The sequence below is a fragment of the Melozone crissalis genome, unplaced genomic scaffold (assembly GCF_028551555.1).
Source record: "Melozone crissalis strain CALT ecotype California unplaced genomic scaffold, PUWL_Pcris_2 ptg000006l_1, whole genome shotgun sequence".
NCBI lineage: Eukaryota > Metazoa > Chordata > Aves > Passeriformes > Passerellidae > Melozone > Melozone crissalis.
Genome location: NW_026535784.1, coordinates 35598843 through 35611080, shown reverse-complemented (window position 1 = coordinate 35611080; position 12238 = coordinate 35598843).

Sequence of the window (12238 nt, the reverse complement as noted above, 5' to 3'; positions counted from 1 at the left end):
GCAGAAATCCCATGGAAATGTTTCTCCTCACCGTGCAGTCCAGCAGCTGCTCTCAGTGTTCCAACATCGCCATTAAACCCCCGGGCTGGTGCTCCCCCTCTGGCCCCACATCAAGAGCCATGAGAGCACTGCCACCTCCGTACACTGCATTTCAGAACAAAAAACAAATCTCCCAGTCATATGCAGCAATGATGTTGCTGAAACCGATGGTTTTAGTATTAATTTTTCCCTTTTGGGAAGTATTTCTTAACCTGCAGCACCAGAATGTCAGGGAAGGGACACACCTTTATTTCTCTTTTTGAAGCATATTTCTAGATCTTTCAGTTAGGGGGAAAGAAATGTCTTGGGAAAAAATGAAACATACACAATTGTTGGGGCACAGAAGGCAGGGGGCCACAGCAAAGAAGCTAATTTCTAATTTTCATATTTTAAAATTCATCATTTTACCTGTGAACTCATTTTTACAGATGAAATCTTGGGGTTCAGACACCTGAGTTATGGAAACTGTAAAGAGTGCCTGCAGCCCCTCAGCATGTTTAAAGTGTCACATTTCCATCTCTGAGCTCCCAGCCTTCATTGCTGCTTAGCAGGATCAGTGTAGATGGTCTGATCTTACCTTGACCAAAACCAGGATGACAAGAAAGGGCAGCAAGAAGATCTGAACTGTTTACTCAAAGAGGTGAAAAACATGTTGCAAAGGAAAATACGATGAGTGATGTCTGTCAGGTACAAATTCCTGCTTGGACCTTCCAGGAGACATGAAGTATTGTTCTTTAAAAGGCTTCACACTTTAAAATTGCCATGAACTGTAACCCTGAAACTCATTGCCATTACACTACAAAGCTTAAAAAACATCAAGAAGATTGATGCATATGGGAAAATTCAAACACTAACATGCATTTGAATTTGAGCTAGCGAGCAGGAAATGTATGACGCAGTACCTGCAGCATGTAAAGATTACTGGGGTTTTATCCCAGAAAATAATACTCCATTGGTGCTTGCCAAAGCACTCAGCCTCCATCTGACATCAGACTGAGAGCTTGTTGATTAATATGTACAGGATAACCTTTCTGGCACATTTCTTTAAAATTACTGGTTGCACTGTAGCTGCGTTTCAGATTTTACTCCCTCCAGAACCAGACAGTCTGTTAAATGCACTCAGCAAATAATATGTTTACTGAATTTCATGTTGTACTAAAAAGCTATTATTCAAAGGAATGTTCTCAATGGTTCATTCAGCTCTGGGCAAGGCTCTGCCATATGGGCTGTTGTTGACTGAATTTGCAAATCCTCCTACACACGCAGCAAAATACCAAGGCATCCCAAGAACAAGTTAACTTTACAAATCTCAGTCACCTTTTCCCTTTGCTTGAAACAATGCTGCTATTTGATTATTTCAAAATTCCACTTGGGATATAATGATCTTTAGTCCCAACATATCACTGCACTGCCACATATTGACTTTCACTTAAGCAATTAATCTTGCAAACTCAAAACATTTTCTCTTTTTGTCTAAGAAATGCCATGTCTGGGGGCTACTTTAAAAATATAAGGAGCAAATCTGCCAGTAGTTGTCTCAACACTGAGTACAGAGCAAAAGGCTGATAACCATTTCAAGATTTAGTTGAACATTTATCATAAACTATGGGAATATTCTAGCAAGTTATACTTAGCATTCATTAATCACAAAAATTGATTAGTTTATATTTTGACTTTCCATGCAGGTTTTAATGCATATTATGGACTGGATTCCACCTTCCTTGTGGGTATTTTCTATTTTAATTCAGTTTTTAGACTGGCTTGTTTGTTTTGACAGGCCTCTGCTTGATACCACCTCATTTGTAGAGTTAGAGTTAAAAAAGCAACCAAACCAGAAGCTGGCAGTTGTACACTCCTTCATATCTTTTTAATCATCCTAAAGAAATTACATATTATCCAAAAAAGTTTACTTTCCATTTGTATTTTTGAACAATACAAAATTAGGGCTCTCTATGGGCCTGTATAAGAGGCCATCCTCTGGGAAAACAATGGCACAGTGGTAGTGACACCATTTCTACTCTGGCAATGCACAGTTCAGAGCCTGTTGGTTTTGGCAACAGCATAGGAAGGGTTTGCCATAGAGACATGCCATAAAGTTATTGAAAGGAAAGACAATGTTGGCAGCTGGGGTGTTTGGGAATTGAAAGCTACCAGAAAGAGAGCTCCTGTGGTCTTTGCTAGTTTCATAGAATCATAGAATACCCTGCACTAGAAGGGATCATCGAGTGCAGCTCCTGGCCCTGCACAGGACAGCCCCAAAAACACACTGGGATGTGATGCCTGACAGCATTGTCCAAACGCTTCCTGAACCCTGTCAGGCTTGGGGCTGTGACTACTTCCCTGAGGAGTCTATTCCAGAGCCCAGCCACCCTCTGGGTAAGGAATCTTGTTGCAGCATCTAACCTAAACCCTCCTGACACAGCTTTATGCCATTCCCTCAGGTCCCATGGTTGGGCATGACAGAGATGAGTGCCTGCTCTTGAGGAAGCTGTAGGCTGCAGTGAGGTGTCCCCTCAACCTCTTGCAGGCTGAACAGACCAAGTGACCTCAGCCACTCCTCATAAGGCTTCCCCTCTTCCCCCATGTTCCCACCTCTCTTTTGAACACTCACTGATAGCTTCATATCTTTTTTTCAATTGTGGTGCCCAGAACTGCCCCCAGCACTTGAGGTGAGCCCAGCCCAGTGCAGATCACAGCAGGACAATCCCCTCCCTTGCTTGGCTGGCCATGATGTTCCTGATGCCTCCCAGGAAAGGGCTGGCCCTCCTGGCTGCTAGGGCACCATGACTCACGTTCAACTTTCCATCAGCCAGGACTCCCAAGCCCCTTTCCTTGGCACTGCTCTCCATTCCCTTGTTCCCCAGCCTGTCCCCACACCCAGGGTTGCCCCATCCCCACAGTGATAATATGAAGGGCTGCATGCATGGCAAAATTGCAACCAGCAAGCACAGCCCAGATTCCAGGCATGACTCCAGCTGTGACACTGGAGCTTGTGTGGAACGGCCAGCTGTGTGGGTGCAAGGGAGAAGGCTGTGCCCTCGAGAAACTGCACAGAACTTCAAAGCTGAATCTGACGGTGGAGTTGCAGGTCTGAGTGAGAAGCTGGCTGCTGATGCTGTCCCCAGGGACAGGGGACATGTCTGCAAGGATTTGAGGAAAAAGATTCATACCTTCCTTAGACTTTAGCAGCTGGCAAGAATCCCGTAAGATGATATCAGGCAGAGGCCAGTCAAAACAAGCTGGAGGTTTGATATTTCAAGTCAGTTTTAAAAATACAGACAATGAGGAACTGTTTAAAACAATGGTGAGCTTTCAAGCTGCTTTTAAAGTTTGTCTTGAATTTTTCCCAAAAGAACGCTATCTTATCTTGGTGTGAAAAATGGCGTGCCAGAAGGAAAAAATTTCCTACAAATTTCCTGCATTTCTGCATTTTCAAATAAAGGAAAATGATACAGAATTAATATATATTTGGTGCAAACTTCTCTCCACTCCTCCTAAGTGATCCTTAGCAGCTGTCCATTTCACTGTCATCTCCCAACAGAAAGTTTTGTATTTTCATGTTCTGCCTTCCACTGGAGAAAATCTGACCTTGTCTGAGCTTATACTGTATAAGTACATAATGCATACACGCTGTGCCCGGCCACATGGACTTGCCTGTGGTCACCACACTGTTGGCTTGGTTTCACAGGACCCATTCTGTCCCTCTGGCTAGGGAGGGGTGACAGCACTTGTCCCTGCCAGCCTCATCTGCCAATCTGCTTCCACTCCCATTGGTACCTGAGATAAAAGCATGGGGTCATCTTCCAGTGTTCTCTGTGCTCCCACCACTCCTAGAAATGCAATTCTTTCCCTGTGGCTAGTGCTGGGAACCTGCCTTTCAAGGCAAGGCTTTCAGCTGAATAGTGCTGAGATATGCTTACTCTTGCTCATCTTCTCAGCTTGGTTCCATTTTTGAGCTAACTATATGACAAATAGCCCAGCCTAGATAAACAATCCCATTCCTCAACCTAAAATTGTTTCCCAATTCCTATGTGGCTGGAAGATGTCAACATCTTTCTGCATGAAGATGTTGGCTCTGGCATTGTCCGTTTCACAACTGAACGCTCCCTTGCCCCACAACATCTCCTTCATTAACACTAAGTGGTTCAGAGGATTTGCCAAGTCGTGCATTCACTTCCCAGAAGAGCAACAGGCTCAGGAGAAACTTCCCTGACACTTCTACCAAAGTGGGCAAAAGTTTTCAAGGAGATGCTTTATGGTATTCATTTTCCAGTGGCTGACTTGACTTGCCATGCTCCATTAAGACAGCCTTGTGTACTAAGCATGCCTCAAAAATTGAAAATTGTATCTTACGGTAAATTAGACACCATCCTCCCCCAAAACAAGATTAATTCCTATAGGACACGTTCTGGCACAGTTTCAAGCAGCTGGGTTTGCACAAAGCAGCCTTTTTTTCTTTAATAGATTCTGGTGAAGTTTTCTCCCTGTTTGTAAAAATTGCCTGTATTATCCTGAAAATAGAAGCAATTCAGCTTTCCCTGACCTGATCTGGAGGAAACATTAAAAAAAGTTCATTTAGTTATGAAACCAATTGAAATTATGCTCTCAAAGTTCATCACAAAAACTTTGTTGAGAATTGTTTGGGAAAGCAAGAAGTGCCTCCAACATGCTGTTAATTACCATCCATTTTGTGGCTGTCACCCATTCTGATTCCGGGGCAGTGCTCTAGAAGCTTTTTGTGTGCAGCAGTATCCAAACCAGACACAGGATTTCCTAATATACTCCAGTTTCATGCTGGAGAACTACTAAAAACATCTCTTTGTGTGGCTTTCTGGGATGCAAGGTCAGGTCCCCAGCATCATCATATTGCTTTTACAAATGCTAGAACACAAGCACAGCTGTGCCCTAAACAGAGATCCTCATCCTGCGTGAAGGTTTTATTCTACAACAAGGAATACCTTTCAATCACACTGTGTTGAGTAGTCAAAAGACATTTAAGGATTTATTCAATTTTTAATTAATGCTTTCATCCTGGTTTTTATTTTCAGTCAGGTCAGCTCTAAAATGTTTATAAAGAAAGATTGGAGAGCTCAAACAGTGAGTTCTCTATGCCTTAATTATACAAAAATAATTCTAACACCAAAATTATCTAGATGTCCTATTGGATTTTTCATTTTCTATTGTATTTTGTTGTCTGGGATTCTTTTTTCCTTTTTTAAATTCTGTCTTCAAAGTATTGCTCTGTTTTGGATCTTACCTCTTGCTTTTAAACAACTGAATTTCAAATATGTCTATAAAACATATGATTTTTAACAGCATCACTAATTTTATTCTCAAAACTACATGTATTTCCACCCCTCACCAGATCTCTATTTGTTGAAAGTGCAATCAAGCCTGGATTAAGGAATTGAGGCTGAGGAAACCTTCAACTTGATGGTAGAAAGAAGTCTATGTATGCAATGTATGCCTCCCTTTATTGTATTAGGCATCTTCCTCTTTGAGCAAAGCAATTTAAAGAAATAGGTGATATTTTTTGAGGCATTATTTGATACACTTTGAAAAAATAGGCAAATTTTCAGATGCAGAACCCTAATCAATTGTAATTCAATGATAGCTCTGTTTCAAATTCTAATGTAGTTACTATCACAGGTCAGTACACCAGGCAAGAATCACCATTTTCCCAAGTGAATCAAAGTGCTATCCAAATTATATTCAATTAGAGACTTAACACACAAACCTGTGCTCTAGCTCTTTGCAGACAGTCATGCAGGGCATCTGAAGGGCAAGAGAACTGACAACTTGTACCTGAACTGGACACCCATTCCCACACAATATAATTAGGTCTTTCTGCCAGTGCTTTTTATATGCAATTCACTTTTTAACTACTTGCATTCTACTTTCAGGCAGAAAGAAAATGACACAGAACAATAACTGTGTTAAAACCTGAAGCTAGATCTCAGACAAAATCTGCATACAAACTGAATCTGAATTTGAGTCCTTCCAAGTTAACAAGTGCTTCCAAGACTCAAATGAAAACCATCTGAATGCATGTAATTTTTAGAGTGCTCTGCCTTTTTCAACCCATCATGTTTCCTAAATGCTCTTTTATACGCAACTGAAATTTGAAGTTCTGAACTATATCCAAGCTCCAGGAAACAGGCCCATTTAACAGGAGGTAGATCTGTGTAGGTGCAGATAAACTACTTGACAGACAAAATGCCTACAGCTCTGATGCTAGGCTCTAACACTGATATTGCTAACTAGTGAAACACACTTTTGTCTGCTCTCAGGGCTACAACAAAAAATTATCACTACAAGAAAGCAGCTGCCTGTGGAGATACAGAAGAAACCCACAGAAAAGTAGGAGATGAAAAGGAAATATGTGTTAACAAGAGCCAGTAGAAGCACACAGGGCTTCATTAAGAGCCTTCTGGTCCCTTGGGGGCTTTGCTTCACAGCCCAACATGCCCCATCTGAGCCAAGCAGCTGGCAAGTGTCACCCCTTCCGGGATTTGGCTCCAAATCAGAATGGCCTAATTAAAGATTAATGCTCTCTGACAAAAATTAGTAACTCCTTCCCATGCTTCAGAGAATTCATAAAAATGTTTTCATACACTTTCAAGAAAACCAAAGCTACCTAATTAGATGGCGGCTTTGGGAACTGCAGGTATTCACCTGGACATAATCTTGCAATAGTTTCAAGGCTGATTTGAAGCTGTATTGTCACGCATCGTAAATCACTCAATTGACTGGCTTCCAAAGCTGCTATCAGGTCCTAAGTCAGCTGTAACTCACAGCATTTTAGGAAATATTTTTCAATAGAAACATCACATTCATGTGAAATTTTCTAATTAGAGTTTACAATCACCCATCACATAATCAAAGTGAAAACTGAAAGGGAAGCCAACTGTCTCAGTGTGCCATACTTTTACTAGAGTATATCTAAAATGATATGTAATGAACATCCTTTTCAAGAACTGTTTGATTGCATAATTCTGTAACTAATTAATTAATTTGATGTGGTATCTAATACTACATATTTAATGAAAAACAAAACAACCAATTATATTAATAAGCCCAGAAAAAAGTATTGTGAGCAGGCAGTATCAGAATCAATGCACAGTCCTATCCTTTGATAGCTTTTCCTCTGTGGTGTCAGGCAGAAATGACTCCCACCCAGTGATTAAAAGAAGTTGTCCTCTCAGAATGCATTGTGATGTGCACTTTGTCAGCAGAGATTCTGTAACAAGCAGGAGGGTAGTTTTTCATATGGCTACACTGGAAAATGTCAAATGTTTAAAGTTTTCCAGCATCTGTGTATTGTAAGAGAACTCACCCACACAACACAGAGCTTTCTCCAAGAAAACTTCCTTGGTTTTAAGCCTGTTTCATTTATTCATCTTTTCCATCATATTTAGACTTATTTTGCTGCTTTATTTTTCTTTTTTGGGTTTTGATTTTGATTGTCTCCTTGGAGCAAAGTTCTTGATGATCTTCTGTTTTGGAAATCATAGATCTAACACACCATGCTGGGAAGACAGATTAACCTGACTCTCAACTGACTGTGTACCATCATTATCAGAAGCCTGAGCCAATGGTAATCATTTTCCCTGGGACTGCTGCCATTAGATCTTCAGGGAATGTTCCACCAGATTTTAAATGAGGAATAACCTCCAGATAAAATGGCTGCATCCAGTTTAGACATCCTGTTGTAGCTGGAAATGCATGTTGATCTGAAATTACCTTAAGATTTCTTTTCTGATGTAAATATTCTGCTATAATTGATCCATACTAATTTGCAATTTGAAACTGCAGCATTATGTAAAATTTAGCACCCAGGTTAGTAGCTTTTGAACTGATCATGAAACCTGAGCAAGAAGAGAACTTTAATGGACAAATTTCATGATACTACACATTTGTATTAATTCAAAGGTGAAAGATGTTTTAGAAAGCACTAATGTCCTTCCTTGTGAACCACATCTGCAATTTCTAATTTATCACATCCTTCTACATCGGAGGCTGCAAATTGGTTTAAATGAAAAATTATTCTGAACTGTATTTGCAAAATGTGTAGAAGAACGCTTGGATTCACAGACCCATAGAACGACTTGGTTGAAAGATCATCTAGTTCCAGCCCTCCTGCTATTGGCAGGGACACTTTGCTCCAGACCAACTTGATCAAAGCCCCATCCAACCTGGCCTTGAATGCTTCTATGGGTGGGGCATCTACATTTCCTCTGGGCAACCTGTTCCAGTACCTCACCACTCTCACAGTGAATAATTTCTTCCTAGTTTCTAATCTAAATCTACTCTTTTTCAGTTTGAAGGCTTTTGCCATTGTTTTATCACTACATGCTTTTTGTAAGAAATCCCTCACTGGTGAAAACTTCCTATGTGGATAAAAATATATTCATTTTTCATGTGTTTTTTTGAGACCCTTGGAGAGCATTCGCAGGATATCTCTGTGACACATCTTTCCATTAACTCCAGATACAAGATTTTGTATCTGCAGTTAATGGAAAGATATGTCACACCACACCTAAGCTAGCAGTGGAATGTTATCTACTGTGCTTCTCAAAAGCTGATACTTATTTTAGCAAGTATAGAATATATTTGGGGCTCATTTAACATGCTGAAGCACCTTACACTAAATTCACTGCACAGAATTCTCTGTTATATAACTGCCAGCATAAATAAGAATCAGAACCTACATTAGGAACACATAAAGAACTTATGTGGACAATTTGAAGTCTCCATTTTTTGTGAAATCATGCCCAGGGGTATATTTAAACATTGCTAATGTTTAGGGAGGAGCTGGGTAAATTAAGAGAGAATCTAGATTCAATCCACCATTACCTAATCTTCCATTAGCTATCTTCTTTCCAAACTATCTTGCTAGCCCCTTTATTGCCTGTGACTCATGATGTGAGAGACACACCACAAAACACAACTCCAACTGGGCAATCTCCTAATTTAGCCAGACGAATATGGTGAAAGCTGGATGTCAACATGTAGGCTGGAGGAAATCACCTATTTTCATTGGGAATTAACAGCTGCAAACTTGGCCAAAAGGGTCCTTTTCTGGAGAATCCTAGTGTTTTTTCTCCACTGAAAAAATATGAAAATTGCATAATCCATATTGAGTTCACTCCAGAATGCTTGAATGGATCTTGGTGACATCTGTTTGCCAAGCAAGAAACAGGAAACAATTGCAGAAGTTTCCCTGAACTGGAGGCTCAGAGGTGAGTCTTAAAGAATGCAGCCTTTGCTTTCACTAATGCAAGTAAGGACTTAATTACGAGTAAGGAACTGAAACATATACATGAGAAGGAAGGAATCTAGCAAAGTTGACCATACACTGTGTTGTAACACAAGCCTATTGTGGCTCCAAGAGGTTGTAAGAATGGCCCCCAGGGATGGGGGCTGAGGAAAGCAGATTACAGACAGCTACGTGAGAAATTATGGCCTCCCTTTATCTGGATCCCACAGCAAAAGTCATCCAAAGTGCAGGACTTTTCCAGGCTTCACTCAACATATAGTGACAGGGAGGGTGGCAGTTTATAAAAAAAAATTGGTCAAAGAGATTCTCGTAATTTTCTTAAACATTCATCCAGTCCTTAAAAAGTGGAATAGCTGCAATATTCAGCTCCAGAAGTTATTTTTGCAAAACTGAATGAGTATCAAATCACATTTTCAGACCTACACTTCTGAAGCATGCTTTTTTCTGATGATCTGCAGTCCCTTCTTATGATGCATATTTACACAGTTTTTGGCAGGACTTATCCCCAAACCAAGAAAAAAAATTACTTATTTTTGTTTGCTAATTATACCATTACCTATGCCTAAAATCAAGGAAAGCAAATAGGTAGAAAATTTGACCCTAAACTATATGTGGGAGGCAGGTTGCCAAGAAGTACTGAAACACATGTAAGTTTTGTTTTCTTAGCAGGAAAGAGAGCAATTGTGAAAGCCCGGGGATATCTACACTGGGTGGTAAAGCTAACAGCAGAAAATCAAAGAAATCTTAGCACTAAGCCAACAGTGTAGCAAAAAATAGGAGTCAGCTCTTCGTGGCCATGCAGATTATCACTCTGATAAGACTGTGATAGAGGGTAAGAATTCTTTCCCAGTATGGTGTTGACACTGCATAAGCTTTAATCTGTTGCTCTTTGGCTTTGGGATCTCTTGCTTCGCAACACAAACACTAACAAATTGACAAAAGCTGTGTTTGCACATTAGAGCTACTTGCAAACTAGCATTTCAAGTTCAAGTTTGGACATACAAGCACACAAGGCAAAATGAAGTGGAAAGCTGTGATTTTAATGGGGATTTAATCTCTTTTGTTCTTTGACCTTTGGCGGCTCTCAGAATACATCAACGCTTCTGTCGCATGAGTTGCCTTACTGGCTTTGCTCATGCTGATACAGCCAAGCAAGCATTCAAGTGTGACTGCAGGGTTGGGTTTGATGGTGTATTGCACTCTTTCTAGCAGCAACTACAAGAGTCTTATCAGCACTACCCAGTGGGGTACAAATCCCGGGAATCAGCCCAGGCCCAGCTGCGATCCCAAGTGCAGCGACTCCTGCAGCTGCACAGAAAGAGCCACAGAGCTCAGTCAGAAAGTCACTTCAGAAGGAATGGCTCAGGCAGCTGGCAGTGCACTGAGTCTGGGGGAAACACCAAGCCAGCTGAGTATCTGTCCTGCAGAAGGTCAGAGAAAGGCAGAACAGCACTGAAACAGGACTGCAACACAATTCCATCAAGTCTGATTATTAACAAAACAGGATACTAAATTTAATGTATATAATAGGGGAGGTTTATTTCCCCTTCCCTTTTAAGCCACAAAGTCTTCTCATCTAAAAACCCTGTAATGGAAGTCTCCCAATCAAAAGTGCAGCAGGAACTGAGTGACTACAAAGGAAACCCACAGGAGAAAAAGAACCCACAGCAGGAGAAATGAGGGCCACAATAGTGACCAGTCAAGATGGACCCAGCAATTCTTTGTGGATTACCTGTGTTATAACAGGTCTAACATTCTTCCACCAAACTATTAAAGAGAAGAAGAAAACCCAATGACCAGGCTTCTGACATTTCTCATTACAATCCATCTCTTACCTGAACCCACCTTTCAAAAATTCAGCTGGGTACACTCTAATAAGGACACAAAAGAAATTCATTGGGAGGCTCTTCCCAGCATTTTTCCATCCAAGCTGCAACTGAAATTCTGGATAGTAGCAGTGATATCTGCAATAACAGGAACATTATATGGAAGAAAAAGATCTGGTAAGGGAAAAAGATGTCACATTTGTAGTTGAAATCTGAGAAATTATTGATATCAATGCTTAACATTGTTGGAGATCACCAAGAGAAAAATTCCTGGTTAATGATCAGCTGCAAAAGAGATCTGTATTTTGTAAGGATTAGATGTAACATAAAAAGCGCAGGTGTAGTGTTCAGTTTTTCATGTAAGTGATTCAGTCCCAGAGGGAGAAAAAGTTAAGCCTATTACATTGAAAGAATCAACAAAATTTAGGTATATACTGGGTATTCTAACATATTCCAATTCAATTTCTATCTAATTTCAAAAACCTTCATGTTATAAGCCAGTGAATTGTGATGGAAGAATTGTTCATGTGATCATGAAAAGCAGTAGTAGAATGAGTGAATGGGAGTTTGGGGAGTGAGCTGCTACAGTCATTACAGTCATGTCTCAGATCAAAAGCCTCAGATATCCCTGGGGGAATATCCCTCACATAATGAGGGTTTCTAGAGTTAAGTCTTGTCATATATAGCAGGAGGAATCCTTTCATCTTCCTTCAGGATGATGTTTTTATAAGTCAGGTCTAGCTTTCGTTTGGGTTTCACTGCTTTACCGCAACTATGCCACAGATGTATTCAGAGTATGCTTCAGCCAGTTCTCACTTTTACTTTTTGACTTCATATTTCTATTTTGGGAGACCTGAGGTAGGGAAAAAAAATGCCAGATGACCAGAAAGACCCTGTCTAAAGCATGAGATATGTCCACTTACATCTGAAAATTAAGTTGTGTGACCTGCAGCTGTTTCAGAATTCCCAGAGCATAGGAGCACATTGGACTGCCAGCTTGTACCATCTGTCAGGCATAATCCTCACACTTCAGAAGGCTGGACTTCATACAGTTAATAAATTCCATCCAAATCTCAAAGTGTTTCTCATAGCC